The sequence below is a fragment of the Panthera onca genome, chromosome X, assembly GCF_046562875.1.
Source record: "Panthera onca isolate mPanOnc1 chromosome X, mPanOnc1 haplotype 2, whole genome shotgun sequence".
Classification (NCBI taxonomy): domain Eukaryota; kingdom Metazoa; phylum Chordata; class Mammalia; order Carnivora; family Felidae; genus Panthera; species Panthera onca.
In genome coordinates, this window is record NC_138357.1 from 115,392,328 (window position 1) to 115,415,663 (window position 23,336).

A 23,336-nucleotide genomic window follows, 5' to 3' on the forward strand; every position below is an offset into this window, starting at 1 on the left:
CAGGTTGTTGAGTTTGTTGGCATATAATTTTTCATAGTATTCCTGATAATTGCTTGTATCTCTGAGGGATTGGTTGTAATAATTCCACTTTCATTCATGATTTTATCCATTTGGGTCATCTCCCTTTTCTTTTGGAGAAGCCTTGCTAGAGGTTTATCAGTTTTATTTTTTTCAAAAAACTAACTCTTGGTTTCATTGATCTGCTCTACAGTTTTTTAGATTCTATATTGTTTATTTCTGCTCTGATCTTTATTTCTTCTTCTGCTGGTTTTGGGGTGTCTTTGCTGTTTTTTGTTTTTGTTTTTTTTTTTTTTTAATTTTTGAATATATGAAATTTACTGTCAAATTGGTTTCCATACAACACCCAGTGCTCATCCCAAAAGGTTCCCTCCTCAATACCCATCACCCACCCTGCCCTCCCTCCCACCCCCCATCAACCCTCAGTTTGTTCTCAGTTTTTAACAGTCTCTTATGCTTTGGCTCTCTCCCACTCTAACCTCTTTTTTTTTTTTTTTTCTTTCCCTTCCCCTCCCCCATGGGTTTCTGTTATGTTTCTCAGGATCCACATAAGAGTGAAACCATATGGTATCTGTCTTTCTCTGTATGGCTTATTTCACTTAGCATCACACTCTCCAGTTCCATCCATGTTGCTACAAAAGGCCATATTTCATTTTTTCTCATTGCCACGTAGTATTCCATTGTGTATATAAACCACAATTTCTTTATCCATTCATCAGTTGATGGACATTTAGGCTCTTTCCATAATTTGGCTATTGTTGAGAGTGCCGCTATAAACATTGGGGTACAGGTGCCCCTATGCATCAGTATCCCTTGGATAAATTCCTGTATCCCTTGGATACTCCTGTATCCCTTGGATAAATTCCTAGCAGTGCTATTGCTGGGTCATAGGGTAGGTCTATTTTTAATTTTCTGAGGAACCTCCACCCTGCTTTCCAGAGCGGCTGCACCAGTTTGCATTCCCACCAACAGTGCAAGAGGGTTCCTGTTTCTCCACATCCTCTCCAGCATCTATAGTCTCCTGATTTCTTCATTTTGGCCACTCTGACTGGCGTGAGGTGGTATCTGAGTGTGGTTTTGATTTGTATTTCCCTGATAAGGAGCGACGTTGAACATCTTTTCATGTGCCTGTTGGCCATCCGGATGTCTTCTTTAGAGAAGTGTCTATTCATGTTTTCTGCCCATTTCTTCACTGGGTTATTTGTTTTTCGGGTGTGGAGTTTGATGAGCTCTTTATAGATTTTGGATACTAGCCCTTTGTCCGATGTGTCATTTGCAAATATCTTTTCCCATTCCGTTGGTTGCCTTTTAGTTGTGTTGGTTGTTTCCTTTGCTGTGCAGAAGCTTTTTATCTTCATAAGGTCCCAGTAATTCACTTTTGCTTTTAATTCCCTTGCCTTTGGGGATGTGCCGAGTAAGAGATTGCTACGGCTGAGGTCAGAGAGGTCTTTTCCTGCTTTCTCCTCTAAGGTTTTGATGGTTTCCTGTCTCACATTCAGGTCCTTTATCCATTTTGAGTTTATTTTTGTGAATGGTGTGAGAAAGTGGTCTAGTTTCAACCTTCTGCATGTTGCTGTCCAGTTCTCCCAGCACCATTTGTTAAAGAGACTGTCTTTTTTCCATTGGATGTTCTTTCCTGCTTTGTCAAAGATGAGTTGGCCATACGTTTGTGGGTCTAGTTCTGGGGTTTCTATTCTATTCCATTGGTCTATGTGTCTGTTTTTATGCCAATACCATGCTGTCTTGATGATGACAGCTTTGTAGTAGAGGCTAAAGTCTGGGATTGTGATGCCTCCTGCTTTGGTCTTCTTCTTCAAAATTACTTTGGCTATTCGGGGCCTTTTGTGGTTCTATATGAATTTCAGGATTGCTTGTTCTAGTTTCGAGAAGAATGCTGGTGCAATTTTGATTGGGATTGCATTGAATGTGTAGATAGCTTTGGGTAGTATTGACATTTTGACAATATTTATTCTTCCAATCCATGAGCAGGGAATGTCTTTCCATTTCTTTATATCTTCTTCAATTACCTGCATAAGCTTTCTATAGTTTTCAGCATACAGATCTTTTACATCTTTGGTTAGATTTATTCCTAGGTATTTTATGCTTCTTGGTGCAATTGTGAATGGGATCAGTTTCTTCATTTGTCTTTCTGTTGCTTCATTGTTAGTGTATAAGAATGCAACTGATTTCTGCACATTGATTTTGTATCCTGCAACTTTGCTGAATTCATGTATCAGTTCTAGCAGACTTTTGGTGGAGTCTATCGGATTTTCCATGTATAATATCATGTCATCTGCAAAAAGCGAAAGCTTGACCTCCTCTTTGCCAATTTTGATGCCTTTGATTTCCTTTTGTTGTCTGATTGCTGATGCTAGAACTTCCAGCACTATATTAAACAACAGCGGTGAGAGTGGGCATCCCTGTCGTGTTCCTGATCTCAGGGAAAAAGCTCTCAGTTTTTCCCCGTTGAGGATGATGTTAGCTGTGGGCTTTTCATAAATGGCCTTTATGATCTTTAAGTATGTTCCTTCTATCCCGACTTTCTCAAGGGTTTTTATTAAGAAAGGGTGCTGGATTTTGTCAAAGGCCTTTTCTGCATCGATTGACAGGATCATATGGTTCTTCTCCTTTTTTTTGTTAATGTGATGTATCACGTTGATCGATTTGCGAATGTTGAACCAGCCCTGCATCCCAGGAATGAATCCCACTTGATCATGGTGAATAATTCTTTTTATATGCTGTTGAATTCGATTTGCTAGTATCTTATTAAGAATTTTTGCATCCATATTCATCAGGGATATTGGCCTGTAGTTCTCTTTTTTTACTGGGTCTCTGTCTGGTTTAGGAATCAAAGTAATACTGGCTTCATAGAATGAGTCTGGAAGTTTTCCTTCCCTTTCTATTTCTTGGAATAGCTTGAGAAGGATAGGTATTATCTCTGCTTTAAATGTCTGGTAGAACTCCCCTGGGAAGCCATCTGGTCCTGGACTCTTATTTTTTGGGAGATTTTTGATAACCGATTCAATTTCTTCGCTGGTTATGGGTCTGTTCAAGCTTTCTATTTCCTCCTGATTGAGTTTTGGAAGAGTGTGGGTGTTTAGAAATTTGTCCATTTCTTCCAGGTTGTCCAATTTGCTGGCATATAATTTTTCATAGTATTCCCTGATAGTTGTTTGTATCTCTGAGGGATTGGTTGTAATCATTCCATTTTCATTCATGATTTTATCTATTTGGGTCATCTCCCTTTTCTTTTTGAGAAGCCTGGCTAGAGGTTTGTCAATTTTGTTTATTTTTTCAAAAAACCAACTCTTGGTTTCGTTGATCTGCTCTACAGTTTTTTTAGATTCTATATTGTTTATTTCTGCTCTGATCTTTATTATTTCTCTTCTTCTGCTGGGTTTAGGCTGCCTTTGCTGTTCTGCTTCTATTTCCTTTAGGTGTGCTGTTAGATTTTGTATTTGGGATTTTTCTTGTTTCTTGAGATAGGCCTGGATTGCAATGTATTTTCCTCTCAGGACTGCCTTCGCTGCGTCTCAAAGCGTTTGGATTGTTGTATTTTCATTTTCGTTTGTTTCCATATATATTTTAATTTCTTCTCTAATTGCCTGGTTGACCCACTCATTCGTTAGTAGGGTGTTCTTTAACCTCCATGCTTTTGGAGGTTTTCCAGACTTTTTCCTGTGGTTGATTTCAAGCTTCATAGCATTGTGGTCTGAAAGTATGCATGGTATAATTTCAATTCTTGTAAACTTATGAAGGGCTGTTTTGTGACCCAGTATATGATGTATCTTGGAGAATGTTCCATGTGCACTCGAGAAGAAAGTATATTCTGTTGCTTTGGGATGCAGAGTTCTAAATATATCTGTCAAGTCCATCTGATCCAATGTATCATTCAGGGCCCTTGTTTCTTTATTGACTGTGTGTCTAGATGATCTATCCATTTCTGTAAGTGGGGTGTTAAAGTCCCCTGCAATGACCACATTCTTATCCATAAGGTTGCTTATGTTTCTGAGTAATTGTTTTATATATCTGGGGGCTCGGGTATTTGGCGCATAGACATTTATAATAGTTAGCTCTTCCTGATGGATAGACCCTGTGATTATTATATAATGCCCTTCTTCATCTCTTGTTACAGCCTTTAATTTAAAGTCTAGTTTGTCTGATATAAGTATGGCTACTCCAGCTTTCTTTTGGCTTCCAGGAGCATGATAGATAGTTCTCCATCCCCTCACTCTCAATCTAAAGGTGTCCTCAGATCTAAAATGAGTCTCTTGTAGACAGCAAATAGATGGGTCTTGTTTTTTTATCCATTCTGATACCCTATGTCTTTTAGTTGGCGCATTTAATCCATTTACATTCAGTGTTATTATAGAAAGATACGGGTTTAGAGTCATTGTGATGTCTGTATGTTTTATGCTTGTAGTGATGTCTCTGGTACTTTGTCTCACAGGATCCCCCTTAGGATCTCTTGTAGGGCTGGTTTCGTGGTGACAAATTCCTTCAGTTTTTGTTTGTTTGGGAAGACCTTTATCTCTCCTTCTATTCTAAATGACAGACTTGCTGGATACAGGATTCTCGGCTGCATATTTTTTCTGTTTAGCACACTGTAGATATCGTGCCAAGCCTTTCTGGCCTGCCAAGTTTCAAAGGAGAGATCAGTCACGAGTCTTATAGGTCTCCCTTTATATGTGAGGGCACGTTTATCCCTTGCTGCTTTCAGAATTTTCTCTTTATCCTTGTATTTTGCCAGTTTCACTATGATATGTCGTGCAGAAGATCGATTCAAGTTACGTCTGAAGGGAGTTCTCTGTGCCTCTTGGATTTCAATGCCTTTTTCCTTCCCCAGTTCAGGGAAGTTCTCAGCTATAATTTCTTCAAGTACCCCTTCAGCACCTTTCCCTCTCTCTTCCTCCTCTGGGATACCAATTATGCGTATATTATTTCTTTTTAGTGTATCACTTAGTTCTCTAATTTTCCCCTCATACTCCTGAATTTTTTTATCTCTCTTTCTTCCAGCTTCCTCTTTCTCCATAACTTTATCTTCTAGTTCACCTATTCTCTCCTCTGCCTCTTCAAGCCGAGCCGTTGTGGTTTCCATTTTGTTTTGCATTTCGTTTAAAGCGTTTTTCAGCTCCTCGTGACTGTTTCTTAGTCCCTTGATCTCTGTGGCAAGAGATTCTCTGCTGTCCTGTATACTGTTTTCAAGCCCAGCGATTAATTTTATGACTATTATTCTAAATTCACTTTCTGTTATATTATTTAAATCCTTTTTGATCAGTTCATTAGCTGTTGTTATTTCCTGGAGATTCTTCTGAGGGGAATTCTTCCGTTTGGTCATTTTGGAGAGTCCTTGGCGTGGTGAGGACCTGCAGGGCACTTCCCCTGTGCTGTGGTGTATAACTGGAGTTAGTGGGCGGGGCCGCAGTCCGACCCGATGTCTGCCCCCAGCCCACTGCTGGGGCCACAGTCAGACTGGTGTGTGCCTTCTCTTCCCCTCTCCTAGGGGCGGGATTCACCGTGGGGTGGCGTGTCCCGTCTGGGCTACTTGCACACTGCCAGGCTTGTGTTGCTGGGGATCTGGCGTATTAGCTGGGGTGGGTAGGCAAGGTGCACGGGGGCTGGAGGGGCAGGCTTAGCTCGCTTCTCCTTAGGTGATCCACTTCAGGAGGAGCCCTGTGGCAGCGGGAGGGAGTCAGATCCGCTGCCGGAGGTTTGGCTCCGCAGAAGCACAGAGTTGGGTGTTTGCGCGGAGCGAGCAAGTTCCCTGGCAGGAACCGGTTCCCTTTGGGATTTTGGCTGGGGGATGGGCGGGGGAGATGGCGCTGGCGCCTTTGTTCCCCGCCAAGCTGAGCTCTGCCGTCCGGGGGCTCAGCAGCTCTCCCTCCCTTTGTCCTCCAGCCTTCCCGCTTTCCGAGCAGAGCTGTTAACTTATGACCTCCCAGACGCTAAGTCGCGCTTGCTGTCGGAACACAGTCCGTCCGGCCCCTCTGCTTTTGCCAGCCAGACTCGGGGGCTCTGCTTGGCCGGCGAGCCGCCCCTCCGCCCCGGCTCCCTCCCGCCAGTCCGCGGAGCGCGCACCGCCTCGCCGCCCTTCCTACCCTCTTCCGTGGGCCTCTAGTCTGCGCTTGACTCCGGAGACTCCCTTCTGCTAATCCTCTGGCGGTTTTCTGGGTTCTTTAGGCAGGTGTAGGTGGAATCTAAGTGATCGGCAGGACGCGCTGTGAGCCCCGCGTCCTCCTACGCCGCCATCTTCCGGAACCCCCGTCTTTGCTGTTCTGATTCTATTTCCTTTAGGTGTGCTGTTAGATTTTGTATTTGGGATTTTTCTTATTTCTTGAGATAGGCCTGGATTGCAAGGTATTTTCCTCTCAGGACTGCCTTCGCTGCATCCCAAAGCATTTGGATTGTTGTATTTTCATTTTAATGTGTTTCTTTATATTTTTTAATTTCTTCTCTAATTGCCTGGTTGACCCGTTCATTCTTTAGTAGGGTGTTCTTTGACCTCCATGCTTTTGGAGGTTTTCCAGAGTTTCTCCTGTGGTTGATTTCAGGTTTCATAGCATTGTGGTCTGAAAGTGTGCATGGTATGATCTCAATTCTTTTATACTTATGAAGGGGTGTTTTGTGACCCAGTATGTGATCTATCTTGGAGAAGGTTCCATGTGCACTCAAGAAGAAAGTATATTCTGTTGCTTTGGGATGCAGAGTCCTAAATATATCTGTCAAGTCCATCTGATCCAATGTATCATTCAGGGCCCTTGTTTCTTTACTGATTTTGTATCTAGATGATCTATCCATTGCTGTCAGTGTGGTATTAAAGTCCCCTGTAATTACTACATTCTTATCATTAAGGTTGCTTATGTTTGTGATTAATGGTTTTATATATTTGGGTGCTTCTGAATTCAGTGCATAGACATTTATAATTGTTAGCTCTTCCTCATGAATAGACCCTGCAATTATATAATGCCCTTCTTCATCTCTTGTTACAGCCTTTAATTTAAAGTCTAGTTTGTCTGATATAAGTATGGCTATTCCAGCTTTCTTTTGACTTCCAGTAGCATGATAGATAGTTCTCCATCCCCTCACTTTCAATCTGAAGGTGTCTTCAGGTCTAAAACGAGTCTCTTGTAGACAGCAAATAGATGGGTCTTTTTTTTTTTTTTTTTAATCTATTCTGATACCCTGTGTCTTTTGGTTGGAGCATTTAGTCCATTTATATTCGGTGTTATTATAGAAAGATAAGGGTTTAGAGTCATTGTGATGTCTGTAGGTTTCATGCTTGTAGTGATGTCTCTGGTACTTTGTGGTCCTTGCAACATTTCACGCACAGAATCCCCCTTAGGATCTCTTGTAGGGCTGGTTTAGTGGTGATGAATTCCTTCAGTTTTTGTTTGTTTGGGAAGACCTTTATCTCTCTTTCTATTCTAAATGACAGACTTGCTGGATAAAGGATTCTCAGCTGCATATTTTTTCTGTTCATCACATTGAAGATTTCCTGCCATTCCTTTCTGGCCTGCCAAGTTTCAGTAGATAGGTCTGCTACTACCCTTATGTATCTACCTTTGTAAGTTAGGGCCTCTTTATCTCTAGCTGCTTTCAGAATTTTCTCTTTATCCTTGTATTTTGCCAGTTTCACTATGATATGTCATTCAGAAGATCGATTCAAGTTACACCTGAAGGGAGTTCTCTCTGCCTCTTGGATTTCAATTCCTGTTTCCTTCCCTAGATCAGGGACGTTCTTGGCTATGATTTGTTCAAGTACACCTTCAGCCCCTTTCTCTCTTTCTTCTTCTTCTTCTTCTGGAATTCTATGATATGGATATTGTTCCGTTTGGTTGTATCACTTAGTTCTCTAATTCTCCCCTCATACTCCTGGGTTGTTTTTTATGTCTCTTTTTCTCAGCTTCCTCTTGTTCCATAATTTTATCTTCTAATTCATCTATTCTCTCTTCTACCTCTTCAATCCGTGCTATGGCCGCCTCCATTTTATTTTGCACCTCATTTATAGCAGTTTTAAGCTCCTCATGACTATTTTTTAGTCCCTTGATCTCTGTAGCAATAGATTCTCTGCTGTCCTCTATGCTTTTTTCAAGCCCATTGATTATAACTTTTATTCTAAATTCTTGTTCTGTTATATTGCTTAAATCGGTTTTGATCAATTCGTTAGCTGTCGCTACTTTCTGGAGTTTCTTTTGAGGAGAATTCTTCTGTTTCATCATTTTGGTTAGTCCCTGCGTTAGCTCCAAACTGCAGGGCACTTCCCCTGTGCTGTCTGGAGTAACCTGTGTTGGTGGGTGGGGCTGCTTTAAGACCCACTGTCTGCCCCCAGCCCACAGCTGGTGCCACAGTCAGACTGGTGTGTACCTTATTTTCCCTTCTCCCAGGGGCAGGACTCACTGTGGAGTGGTGTGGCCTCTGTCTGGGCTGGTTGCTCACCGCCAGGCTTGTGGTGCTGCTTCGATGGGATCTGGCCAAGGGCATATTAGAAGGAGTGGATCTGCAAGGTGCATAGCAGCGGAAGGGGTAGGCTTAGCTAGCTTTGCCATTGATGGCCCCCTGTGGGAGGGGCCCTAAAGCACCAGGAGGGAGGCAGGCCTGTCGGAGGGATGGATTCACAGAAGCACAGCTTTGGGCGTTTGTGCGGTACAAGCAAGTTCAGTGACGGAAACTGGTTCCGTTTGGAATTTCGGCTGGGGGATGGGAGAGGGAGATGGTGCTTCTCAGCACCTTTGTTCCCGCGCCAAGCTCCATCCTTCTGGGGCTCAACAACTCTCCCTCCCGGTGTCTTCTCGCCCTTCCCGCTCTCCGAGAGCAGAGCTGTTGATGTTTAACATTCCAGATGTTAAATCCCACTGGCTGTCAGAACTCATGCAGTCTGGCCACTCTGCTTTTGCAAGCCAGACTTGGGGGTTCTGCCTTGCCGGGCAGGCTGCCCCTCCACTGCCCTGGCTCCCTCCTGCCAGTCCATGTTGCGCGCACTGCCTCCCCACCCTTCCTACCCTCTTCCGTGGGCCTCTTGTCTACTCTTGGCTCTGGAGAGTCCATTCTGCTAGTCTTCTGGCGGTTTTCTGGGTTATTTAGGCAGATGTGGGTGGAATCTAAGTGATCAGCAGGACAAGGTGAGCCCAATGTCCTCCTACATTGCCATCCTCTCTAGATATCTCGTGTTCTTCCCATTTTTTAATTGGAGTATTTGGTTTTTGGGTGTATAAGCTCATTATATAATATGTATACTAACCCTTTAAGAGATATATCATTTGCAAATGCCTTCTCTCATTTTGTAGGTTGCCTTTTAGTTAGGTTTATTCCTGGGTATCTTATTATTTTTGGTTCAGTTGTTAACAGGATTGTTACCTTAATTTCTTTTTCTGCTGCTTCATTATTGGTGTGTAGAAATGCGATGGATTTCTATATACTGATTTTGTATCCTGTGACTTTACTGAATTTATTTATCAGTTATAGCTGTTTTTGGTGGAATCTTTTGGGTTTTCTGTATACAGTATAATGTCATCTGCAAATAGAGAAAGTTTTACTTCTTCCCTACCAATTTGGATGTGTTTTCTTTCTTTTTGTTGTCTGATTGCTGTGGCTAGGACTTCTAGTACTATGTTGAATAAAAGTGGTGAGTGGACATCTTTGTTTTGTTTCTGACCTTAGGGAAATAATTTTTAGTTTTTCCCCCATTAAATATGATGTTAGCTGTGGGCTTTCATATATGGCCTTTGTTATGTTGAGATATGTTCTGTCTAAACCTACTTTGTTGAGAGGTTTTATCATGAATGGATGTTGTAATTTGTCAGATGCTTTTTCTGCATCTATTGAAATGATCATATGTTTTTAACCTTTCTGTTATTGACTTGATGTCATGATTGATTTGTAGATATTGAACTACCCTTGCATCCCAGGAAAAAATCCCAGTTGGTCATGGTGAATGACTTTTTAAATGTATTGTTGGATTCTGGTTTGCTAATATTTTGTTGAGGATTTTGGCATCTATGTCTATCTGAGATATTGGCCTATAGGTCTCTTTTTTTGTAGTGTCTTTATTTGGTTTTGGTATCAGGGTAATGTTGGCCTCAGAATGAATTTGGAAGTTTTCCTTTCTCTCCTATTTTTTGAAAAAGTTTGGGAAGAATAGATATTGATTCTTATTTCAATGTGTGGTGGAATTCACCTGTGAAACTGTCTGGACTTTTGTTTGTTCGGAGTTTTTTGATTACTGATTCAATTTCATTGCTGGTAATTGGTCTTTTCAAATTTTCTGTTTCTTCCTGATTCAGTTTTGGTATGTTATATGTTTCTAGGAATTTAACCAGTTTTTTTCTAAGTTGTCCAGTTTGTTGGCATATAGTTTTTCATAATATTTTCTTATAATTGTTTGTATATCTGTGATGTTGGTTGTTGATTCTCCTCTCATTTGTTTGTTTTTAAAATCTTTTTTAATGTTTATTTTTGAGAGAGAGAGAGAGAGAGAGACAGACAAACAATGTGAGGGGGGAAGGGCAGAGAGAGGGAGAGACAAATCCAAGGCAGGCTCCAGGCTCTGAGCTGACAGCACAGAGCCTGACACAGGGCTCAAACTCACAGACCACGAGATCATGACCTGAACCAAAGTTGGAGTCGGAAGTTGGACGCTTAACCAACTGAGCCAGCCAGGCGCCCCTCTCCTCTCTCATTTGTGATTTTATTTTTTGAGTCCTTTCTCTTTTTTTCTTGATTTGTCTGGCTAGAGGTTTATTAATTTTATTGATTTTTTTTTTTTTTGAAGAACAAGCTCCTGGTTTCATTGGTCTGTTCTATTTTTTTCCTGCTACATTAAAAATATTATTTTTAATGTTTATTTTTTAGAGAGAGAAAGAATGTGAGCAGGGGGAGGGGCAGAGAGAGGGAGACACAGAATCTGAAGCAGGCTCCAAGCTCCGAACTGTCAGCACAGAGCCTGATGTGGGGCTCGAACTCATGAGCTATGAGATCGTGACCTGAGCTGAAGTTGGACAGTTAACTGACTGAGCCACCCAGCCACCCCTGGCTTCTATTACATTTATTTCTGCTTTAAACTTTATTGTTTCCTTCCTTCTGATGGTTTTACATGCTAGCTGTTTTTTTCTAGCTCCTTTAGGTGTAAGCTAGGTTGTTTATTTGTGATTTTTTCCTGCTTTCTGAGGTAGACCTGTATTGCTATTAACTTCCCTTATAGAACCACTTTTGCTGCATCCCAAAGGTTTGGGGCCATTGTGTTTTCATTTCCATTTGTTTTCATGTACTTTTTATTTCTTCTTTTATTTCCTGGTTGACCCATTCGTTGTTTAGTACCATGTTATTTAACCTCCATGTATTTGTGTTCTTTTCAATTTTTTTCTTGAGGTTGATTTCTTGTTTCATAGCATTGTGGTCAGAAAAAGATGCATAATATGACTTCAGTCTTCTTGAATTTCTTGAGGCTGTTTTGTGGGCTTATATGTGATCTTTTCTGGAGAATGTTCCATGTGCAATTAAAAAGAACGTGTATTCTACTGTTTTAGGATGGAATGTGCTGAATATATCTATTAAATCCATTTGGTCCAGTGTGCCATTCAAAGCCACTGTGTCCTTGATATTCTGTTTAGATGATCTGTTCATTGATGTAAGAGTCCCCTACTAATATTGCATTACTATCAGTTAGTTTATAAATATTTGTTATTTACTTTTTATGTATTTGGGTACATCCATGTTGGGTGCATAAATATTTACAATTGTTATGTCTTTTTGTTGATTAATGATTATATAGAGTCCTTCTTTGTCTTGTGCCCCAATCTTTGTAAATTTTTTTAAATGTTTATTTATTTTTGAGAGAGAGAGAGAGAGACAGAGAGGGAGGGAGACACAGAATCTGAAGGAGACTCCAGGCTCTGAGCTGTCAGTACAGAGCCCAGTACAGGGCTTGAACCCATGAATTGTGGGATCATGACCTGAGCTGAAGTCAGACCCTTAACTGACTGAGCCACCCAAGTGCCCCTCCAGTCTTTGTTTTAAAGTCAGTTTGTCTGATATAAGCATTGCTACACCACCTTTCTTTTCATGTACACTTGCATGATAAATATTTCCCCATCCCTTCACTTTCAATATGTATGTGTCTTTAGGTTTGAAGTGAGTCTCTTGTAGGCAGCATATAGATAGGTCTTGTTTTTTTTTTTTTTTAAGTTTATTTATTTATTTTGAGAGAGAGAGGAGGGGCAGAAAGAGAGAGCGAGAATCCTAAGCAAGCTCCATACTGTCAGTGCTGAACCCAATGCGGGGCTCAGTGTCAAAACCGTGAGATTGTGACCTGAGTCCAAATCAAGAGTTGGATGCTTAACTGACTGAGCCACCCAGGCACCCTTAGGTCGTTTTTTTATCCATTCCATCACCCTATGTTTTTTGATTGAAGTGTTTAGTCCATTTACATTCAAAGTAATTATTGATAGGTATGGATTTATTGCCATTTTATTCGTTTCCTGTTTGTTTTTGTGGATCATCTTTATTCCTTTCTTGTTCTCTCACCGTAAGTTGGCTTTTTTTAGTGATATACTTGGATTCCTTTTTTTTTTTTTATTTTTTGCATATCTTTTAGTGGTTTTTGATTCGGGGTTACCATTAGGTTTGTATATAACTCTTCTGCATGTAGCAGTCTGTCTTTAGTTGATGGTCACTTAAGTGTGAACCTATTCTTTCCTCCTCCCTTCCCCATGTTTTAGGTATATGGTGTCATACTTTATTTCCTTTTATTTTGTGAATCCCTTGACTGATTTTTACAGATATACTTATTTTTAATGGTTTTATGCTTCCTACTTTTCTTACTCTTACTTATGGTCTTTTCTTTCCACTTATAAAGTCCCCTTTAACATTTCTTGTAGGGTTGGTTTAGTGGTTATGAACTTCTTCAACTTTTGTTTGTCTGAGAAGCTCTTTTTTTAAAGTTTATTTTTGAGAAGGGAGCAGAGAGGGGCACAGAGAGAGAGAGAGAGAGAATGAATGAATGAATGAATGAATGAATATCCCTGCACTGTCAGCATGAGGCCTGATATAGGGCTTGAACTCATGAACTCTGAAATTATGACCTGAGCCGAAATCAAGAGTTGGATGCCTAACTGACTGAGCCACCCAGGTGCCCCTATCTGAGAAACTCTTTATCTCTCCCTTTATTTTGAATGATATTTTTGTTGGATATAGTCTTCTTGACTGTAGTTCTTTTTGTTTTCCTCTCATCACTTTGAATATATCACTCTACTCTCTTCTGGCCTGCAAAGTTTCTGCTGAAAAACCAGCTGATAGCCTATTGGGATTTTTCTTGTATGTAACTGTTTTCTTTTCTCTTGCTGCTTTTAAAATTCTTTATCACTGCTCTTTGACATTAAAAAAAATTTTTTTAATGTTTTATTTATTTTTGAGAGAGAGAGAGAGAGAGAGAGTATGAACGGGGAGGGGCAGAGAGAGGGAGACACAGAATCTGAAGCAGGCTCCAGGCTCTAAGCTGTCAGCACAGAATCTGATACGGGGCCCAAACTTGTCAAACGTGAGATCATGACCTGAGCTAAAGTCAGGTGTTTAACTGACTGAGCCACCCAGGTGCCCCTTCTCTTTGACATTTTAATTACTATGTGTCTTCATGTGGATCTCCTTGGGTTGAATTTATTGGGAGTTCTCTGTACCTTCTGGATCTGAATTTCTTTTTCCTTTCCCAGATTTGGGCAGTTTTCAGGTATTATTTCTTTAAATACATTTTCTGCCTCCTTCTCTCTCTTCTTTTTCTGTGATCCCTGTAATGCAAATGTTATTTTGCTTTTGGAATCAGTGAGTTCCCTAAGTCTCATTTGGCACAACTTTTTTCTCTCAGCTGCTCAGCTTTATTACTTTCTATTACTCTGTCCTCCAGGTTGCTGATTGGTTCTTCTTCTTCTAGACTACTATTTATTCAATCAAGTGTATTTTTAATTTCAACTTTTGTGTTCTTTATCTCTTATTGGCTCTTTTTTTTTATCTGTGTTAAGGGTGTCACTCATGTTCTCCACTTTTTTCTCAAGTCCAGTGAGTATCATTATGATCATTAGTTTAAAATGTCTATCACACATATTACTTAACTCTGTTTAGCTTAGGTCTCTTGCTGTCATCTTTGTCCTGTTCTTTTATTTGGAACATATTCTTCTTTCTCCTTATTTTGTCTAACTCTCTTTGTTTCTCTGTGTTAAGAAAGTCAACTATGTCTCTTGCTCTTGAAAGTAGTAGAAAGGGTGCTCACTTTTAACAAAGTGGTGCTGGCCCTTTTCTACAGGGGTTACACAGCTGCTGCTGAAACCAGGGTTGGCTGGGGCCACTCTGCAAAGCACACATGGTGGGGGGGGGGGTGCAGCCTGTAAGCTGTGTGCACCAGTCCTCTTCCACAGGGGATACACAGCTGCTGTGGAGACCAGGGCTGGGTAGAGCTGTTCTGCAAAGCACATGCGGCAGGGGGTAGCAGTTTTAGCAATGTATGAGTGTCCTCTGAGCAGATGACCAGCCAGCCGCCTCTGCTGGGACAAAGGCCCTGCAGAGTGCACAGTCAGGAGATGCAGTGTTGGTAAGGTTTGCAACAGTCTTCTGGAGGAAAGTACCTGTAGCACCAGGACTGAGGCTGGAAGGGGCAGAGCTCAGTACAGTGTAAGCAAGTTAGGTAGGGAATGCTGTTTGCTGTTTCCTGCAGGTGGTGGTTTGTTTTTGCTGAGGGGCAAAGGAGGGAAATAGCACCTGGCAACAACTTTGTTCCTGGAAAAATCCCTCAGGGAATTCTTAGATAAGTAAATAATTCACTCTCCTGTTTGCCCCCAGTGTTTTTCAAACTGCTGCTTCTCCCCAGTCTCCCCACAGCCTGTTGTGCTCTCTAAGGGCAGGAATTCAGCTTTCTATTGCCCTCTGGGCTTTAACAGAGCTGAGACTGCTGATGTTTAAAGTTCTAGGATTTAAGTCCCACTGGTTGTAAGAACTCCCACTGGTTGTAAAACCCTCTGATTTTCAAAGCCAAATGCTACGGGAATTCATCTTCCCCATGCAGGCTCCCTGGTGTGACAGTATGTTTCTCACCCCTCTCCAAGCCTGGGGCTCCCTCCTTCTGGTGGCCAGTCCCATGGAGGTTAGCTTCCCACTGCATCTCCACTCTTCTTACTCACTTTGATGTGATTTCTTCTGTACATTTAGTTTTGAAGGTTTTCCTGCCAGTCTTCGGGTTGTTTTCTGGGTTATCTATACTGATATGTGTGCTATCTAGCTGTATCCATGGGACTAGGTGAGTTTAGGGTCCTCCTCCTCCATCATCTTCCCTGAAAGTATCTTTTTCTCTGCTTTTATACTTACAAAGTTTGTTATATCAGTATGATTTAAGCATTTCCTTTAAAATTTATGTTTATTTTTTAAATCATTAACCCATCAAGAATTTATTTTGTGGCATGTTGGGAGATAAGAATTTAAATTTGGGCCTTTTTTTCTGATTTAGTGAGCTAGTTGACTTGGGAGAGTTTATTTAATATCATTTTAGTTCACCACTGATTAGTATGATGACATTTGTTACATACCAGATTCTTATATGTATTTCTCTATCATGGTTCACTGTAGGTTTAGGTGGGGTATGTTTTTTTTTTTTTTTTAATTTTTTTTTCAACGTTTTTTATTTTTGGGACAGAGAGAGACAGAGCATGAACAGGGGAGGGGCAGAGAGAGAGGGAGACACAGAATCGGAAACAGGCTCCAGGCTCCGAGCCATCAGCCCAGAGCCTGACGCGGGGCTCGAACTCACGGACCGCGAGATCGTGACCTGGCTGAAGTCGGACGCTTAACCGACTACGCCACCCAGGCGCCCCAAGGTGGGGTATGTTTTGATATAGATAGCATCTCACTTTTTTTCTATGCAAACTATTAAGAAGGACTGCCCAGACTCTGATGGACTCCCTGTTATCTAGAGAATAGAAAGAGATTTGGTGTTCTACTAGCAAGTGAAATCGCATCTATAGTTCTCTTTGAGGAAGGGCTGGAAGCTGGATTGGCCTATAGGCTTCTGGAGTTCTCAGACAATTTAGTTAGGGGCTGTTACAAGAAAAAGATACTGTACATCTTGCTAAACTGGGGAAGGAGGAGTAGGATAAGGGAGAATAACATGCAAAAGTCATTATTTCAAGATAACAAAGTCTCATTTGAAAACTTTGAGATGTGGCATCTTCATAACATAGCCCTCATGACAGAATCTGCAGTTTCTTAGGAAAAAGAAGGTGATTCAAGAGACATGTTACCTCAATAGTAAGTTTTTAATGTTGGTGATTCAGGATTCTTTTGGAAGAAAATGCCTTTTAAAACTTTTGCTTTATTAGCTAGGGAGATTCTACCTGCTGTAACAGGCATGCCTTCAAATTTTAGTGGCTTAACACAATAGAATTTATTCCTGACTTCATAACTATTCAAGGGAATAGTTGCTCACATTCCTTTGTCAAAAACTACCTATAGTGCTCCACCTACATGCTGGAAATATAGTATCTGGCTGAAAAGCCATTTCCTAGCAATAGTTCTATACCATGGAAGGGACTGTATGATTTTCATTGTACAATTAGCTGTCTTTACCATATTTACTAAGTAAATATTCAGGTATGTAATCCATGGGGTTGATGAAGAATTGTTATAACACAGAGTATCTCAACCTCCACACTATTGACATTTTGGATTGAATAATTCTTTATTGTGAGGGCCTGTTCTGTGCATTTTAAGATGTGTAGTAGCATCTCTGATCATTACTCACTAGATGCCAGTAGCATACCTCTAGTTGTTACTCTTTTCTCTTCATTGCCCTTATTCTTTGTTTGCTTGGTCTTCCACTTTTCTGTCTTCCCTGGTTTTAACTGACCATTTAAAAAAAAAGTGTTTGTTTATTTTTGAGAGAGAGAGAGAGACAGAGTGCAAGCCGGCGGGGGGGGGTGGGGTGCAGAAAGGGAGACAGAATCTGAAGCAGGCTCCAGGCTCTGAGCTGTCAGCACAGAGCTGGACATGGAACTCGAACCCACGAACTGTGAGATCCTTAACTGAGCATTTTATGATTCCATTTTCTCTCCTCTCTTAGCATATCGATTATACTTCTTTTTTTTTTTTTTTTTACTTTCGATGTATAGTTTTTTTAATATTAAATTTATTGTCAAACTGGTTTCCATACAACACCCAGTGATCATGCCAACAGGTGCCCTCCTCAGTGTGCATCACCCACCCTCCCCTCCCTCCCAGCCCCATCAACCCTCAGTTTATTCTCAGTTTTTAAGAGTCTCTTATTGTTTGCCTCTCTCCCTTTTTTTCTTTCTTCCCCTCCCCCATGGTCTTCTGTTAAGTTTCTCAGGATAACATAAGAGTGAAAACATATGGTATCTGTGATTATACTTCTTTTTTTTTTTTTTTTAACCTTTATTTTTGGGACAGAGAGAGACAGAGCATGAACGGGGGAGGGTCAGAGAGAGGGAGACACAGAATCTGAAACAGGCCCCAGGCTCTGAGCTGTCAGCACAGAGCCTGACGCGGGGCTCGAACTCACGGACTGCAAGATCACGACCTGAGCCGAACTTGCACACTTAACCAACTGAGCCACCCAGGCACCCCTATACTTCTTTTTTAAAAAAAAACCCTTCTATTTAGTGGTTGCTCTAGAGCTTTCAGTATACATTTATGACTATTTCAAGTCCACTTTCAAATAACACTATACTGCTTCATGGGTAGTACAAGTACCTTATAGCAGAGTATTCCCATCTCTTCTGCCTAATCCTTTATAACATTGCTGTCATTTATTTCACATATCCAAAGGCTATATTTACTGAATACATTGTTGCTATTATTATTTTGAACAAAGTGTTACCTGTTAAGTCAGTTAAGAATTAGAGAAATAAAAGGTTGTATTTTATCTTTAAAATTTTTTTTTAATGTTTATTTGTTTTTGGCAGAGAGAGAGACAGAGCATGAGTTGGGGGAGGGGCAGAGAGGGAGGGAGACCTAGAATCTGAAACAGGCTCCAGGCTCTGAGCTGTCAGCACAGAGCCTGATGCGGGGCTCAAACCCACAGACAGTGAGATCATGACCTGAGCTGAAGTCGGATGCTCAACTGACTGAGCCACCTGGTGCTGCAGGTTGTATTTTATCTTAATTATTCCTTCTCTAGCATCCTTCCTTTCTTTACTTAGATGTGACTTTCTGACTTCTATCATTTTCCTTCACTCTGAAGCACTTCTTTTAACAATTCAAGACAGGTCTGCTAGGAACAAATTCCCTTCATTTTGTTTGACTGAGAAAGCCTTTATTTCTACTTTACTTTTGAAGGATAATTTTACTGGATACAGAAATCTAGGTTGGTGAGTTTTTCTTTTAATACTTTAAATATTTCATTTCCCTTTCCTCTTACTTACATGATTTCTGAGGAGAAGTCAGATGTAATTCTTATTTTGCTCCTCTATAAGTAAGGTGTTTTTTATCCTTGTCTTCTTTCAATATTTTTTATTTGTCTTTGATTTTCTAAAGTGTAAATATTTATCTTGCTTGGTGTTCTCTAAACTTCCTGGATCTGTGGTTTCATGTATGTCATTAATTTTAGAAAATTCTCAGTCATTATTTCAGATATTTCTTTTGTTTCATCCCTCTTTTTTCTCCTTCTGGTATTCCATTATATATATGTGACACTTTTGTAATTATCCCACAGTTATGTTTGTCTTTTCAATTTTTTTCTCTTTGTGTTTCTCTTTTAGAGGTTTCTATTGACATATCTTCAAGCGCACTGATTCCTTCCTCAGCTGTGTCTAATCTGTTGCTGAGCCCATCAAAGGCATTCTTCATTTCTGTTACAGTGTTTTTTATTTCCAGCATTTCCTTTTGATTCTTAGAATTTCCATGTCTCTGCTTACCTTATCCATCTGCTTCTTTATATTGTCCACTGTTTCCATTAGAGGCCTTGGTATATTAATCATAGTGGCTTTAAATTCCTAATCTAATAATTACAAAATCTCTGCCATATGTAGGTCTGGTTCTGATGCTTGGTTTGTCTCTTCACACTGTGGTTTTTGTCTTTTGGCATGCCTTGTAATTTTTTGAAGGAATACACATGATGTAATGGGTAAAAGGAGCTGAGGTAAATAGGCCACTAGTTTGAGGTTTTATGTTTTATATGGCTAGGAATTGGGCTGTGTTTACTGTTTGCTGTAGCTGTAGGTGAAAAGGCTGAAATTTTCTCTGGTGTTTTTATTTTTGTGCCACTGTTGTCTTTGGGTTTCCTTAGAGACTTCTTAAATAAGCTCTGAGATGTGCAGTTTTCTCAATTGTATTCTCAATTATTATTCAAGAACCCTACTGATGTAGTGGTAAGATGTGGGGAGGTGGGACACATTTTATAATCTTATAATTAGGTCTTGGTCTTTTAGTGACCCTGTGCACCTGGGCTGTGACCTCCACAAGTACTTTTAATCACCCACTCCTCTGCCACTTAGGTGAGACAGGAAGGGTAGAGGGGGGCTTAAGTTGGGTGTTTCCCTTCTCTCAGGTCACATAGGATCTGGTAAAACTCCAGTTGGTTAGGCCCTGGCAAAATAGTTTTTCTTGGGGTAAGCCTTGTTTAGAAGAACAGAATACTCTGGGCATAATTTAAAATGGCCACTTTCCTCCTCCCCCTGCTAGAAGCATAAGGAGACTTTTTCCCCCAATCAAAACTGTGAGAACCTGGTAGGTAGGGCTCCTAAAGGTAAAACTTTAAAAAAAGTATGAACCCCCGCTTAGGGGTGGGCCCCCCTGGCATTTTAATTTTCACAAGCTTGCCCATACCTTGCTCTCAGTATATTATCAATTAAAGTTTAGGTTTTCCTACCTTGGTACTGGTTCCATTGGTGGTTTCTGCTCCTGATAGTAAGCTGTGATTCTTTGTATCTGTCAGTTTGCCTCTCTAAATTGTTGGATTTGCCCTGTGACCTCTATTCTTGGATGGACCCTAAGAAGAGTTGTTGATTTTCAGTTTCTTCAGCTTTTTTCTTATTGTGAGGATGGAAGTGGCTACTTCCAAGATCCTTACATGCTGGACCAGAAACCAGAAGTTTATCATCCTCCCACTTGTGACAACTAAAACTGCCAGGTTTCTTCTGGAGAGAAGTCAGAATCACCCTCAGTTGTGAATGAGTGCTATAATACTATGCAGAATACTATATAGTGATATTTAATATATTTTGGTGGGCAGAGTACTGTGGTGTCTCAGGTACATGGCATGGGGCTGTGGCAGAGATTGCCTAGATGCTCATCCAACCCATTTGCTCCTCTTGGGCACTCAGTTAACTGCATTTGTCAACTCTCTCACCTCTAGATGGGGCCATGTAACCTGTTCTGGCTAATTGAATGAGGGTGAAAGTGCTGTGCATTACTTCTAGGCCTGGCCCCTAAATCATACCATGTGATCATCTGTATTCACTCACTATTTTCATCAGGCAGCCAAATTCAAAGGATCCTAAGCAAGCAGGGGAGGGGATAGGCTTATGTGGTAGGAGTCTGGACCCCTGAATCATTGCTTGAAGAAAAGCCACCTGGGAGAGATTGTCAGCTAGAACACCCATGCTGGATTTTGTGTGAGTGAGAAATAATCTGTGTTAGAATTTGGAATTAATTACTGCAACATAGCCTAGCCTAACTTGATGAGTTCAGGGGCTCAGAACACTTGATACTAAAAAATAAGGCAACTCCAGAAGTTTGGAAGACTTGAGGAATTGTAGGGGCAGATATCAGCGTTTATGCATATCAGTTAACAATATGCATTTGTTCCCACTACTTTAAAACTATGTATTATAAATAATTATCATTTCCAAAAAACATATCAGCAAAATCATCAAGTCCTTCAACAGTCCTCAGTTCTGCAGAGTCTCCCTGAGGCTCCAGCATCTCAGACACTTAAGAGTCTAGGTAGTTAGCTATAAGGCAATGCACACCATACTTCCCCATAGTCTGATTCTGATAATGCTGACCAGTACATTCTTTTCCAAGGCAGGAGCCAGAAGAGATTTTTTATTTTGGTTGCTTTTCATAGGAGTTGAAGAAGGAGATTAAGGGACTCATTCAGCCATATGCGGATAATAAACTAAGTCAACTGAATGGCAGATGTTAGAAGGAGGCCAAACATCCAGATGTTTAATCCTTCCCATTAATTAGAATAAAAATCCTGTGGAATGTGAAGGGTTGGAGGTCACAGGGTTAAATTAATCCATGGTTTTTCTTAGACTACTTAAGAGAATTTAAAGTTGCTGCCTTTAAAAATGCAAAACTGCATTGCACTATTTACATATTTTATGTGGGAAGTGGCAGATTTTAATTTTAACTGCACACTACCTTCTCAATTGTTCCCTGAACAGAGTAGAAACTTAGAGAAAATTACATGGAGAAAAAAAATGATAATAAAACTGGGGACTGAAATGAGTCTAAAGTTCAAACAAAGTGCATTCCATAGCTGGCACATTCTATAATCCATGCACATACGATCAAGAAAACTATATATGGTCTATTATAGTGTTTTTGACTGTCTGAATAGACAAAAAGCAAGGAAAATTCATTCTAGAAGAAAAAATGGGTAGACTCATGATATGCACAAAGAGGTAGCTCTCGGGTTTTAAGAATTTCTTTCCATCTAATATAAAATTCTTTAAGAAAAAAAGGAAGAACTGGTTTTATGCTTTGGCTTTTTTGATTTTGTGCTTTGGAATAGCACCTGCCTTTTACTTAAATCATGTGAAGGAATGTTAAATGGCAAATGACAGATAAACTTAAATCTTAAGCTACAGAAAAAAAAAAAAAGCCTAAAAGGAAGGACATTCTTTCTCCTTTTTGTTGGTCAAGTTCCTCTGTGTGCAGTACTTCAAATTGAGGTACTGTACTTTGAGCTGAGGACATATTCTTGGAAAACCTACCTCGTTGCTTTAGAGAACACTTTTTTTAGTCCACATTTTTTGACATTTGCTTTCTGTTTCCATTAGGTTCTTTTCTCTCTGTACCCAGATATTTTATTAGTCAAGATGGGATAGGCTCTGCTTAGTGACAAAACTGCTGTTCTGGGCAGGGTGAAAACTGCCCTTCTCTTTTTATCAGGAGATTTTCCTCTCACCAATCCTGCTTTCACCTTCAGAATGATTTTTTTTTTTCTTCTGTGGGCTTCAAAGTTTTATTTTGGACAGTAAAATCTGAACATCCTCTCTGCATCTGCCTGCAGTAATCCTCAAGGCAATATGGATGCCCCTGACTGTCCAGACAAGAGTCACCTACAAGGAAATGCAGAAAAGAAAAACTCAAAGGTGAAAAATTTCAGCGACTATTTCTATAACATGCTGTCTCACTTCCTGGTGTTCACTTATAATTTTGTGGCAGGTTCTTGAGTACATAGTACCCAGGCTCAACTCTTGCCCCCCTGGGCATGTGAGCAGTATATGAGCATATGTGCAGGCCTGGATATATATTTTTTAAAGATTTTCATTAGGCATTCCTTTTCTGATCAAGGGCTCATTCATAGGAAGCTCAAAAACAACATAGGAAGCTTTAAGACAACATGAGACACTTTATTCCAAAGTTTGGCAACATTTACCTGCATATTGTGGCACCATTTTTTTTACAACTATTGAAACATACTTGATTTTTAAAATAATGTGAACAGTTTATATATAGGCAAGAAACTATTAAGTCCTCATACTGATCAGCTGGAAAATCAGTGCTTTATTAGCTGATAAGGCACTGTGAAAATCCTGATGATGTGAACATATGATGGGGAAGCTTTGATGGAACAGGGGAGGACTAGCAGAGGGGTCAGAAAATTCTTGGTTCTGGAAAGTTCCGTTTGTCTTTGGAAGAAAGGAAGATGATGGAATATGGATCCTGTTAGACCAAAAAGACCTATTTAACAGGCTAGTTGATATTTTCTTCCCAGAAAGTGCAGTACTACTTCAGTAATCACAGTAATATGTTAACTAGCAATTGTTCTTGGATCAACTTTCCTTTTATAAATGTTGCCTTGGCTATGGGTGATGCAGGAAGGTAACCAGATTTCTTCCTCAAGGCTCTGTCTCAGAATCTGGTCCTAGGAGAAAATGAATAGGGGAAGAATGGGGAGAGTATATACATCTTCTTTTTCCATTCATCTATCAGTAGACACCTAGGTTGCTTCCATATCTTTGCATTTGTAAATAATATTGTGATAAATGTAGGGTGCATATATCTTTTTAAATTAGTGTTTTCATTTTGGGGGATAAATAACCAGAAGTGGAATTACTGGATTATATGGTACTCCTCTTTTTAGTTTTTTTAGGAAC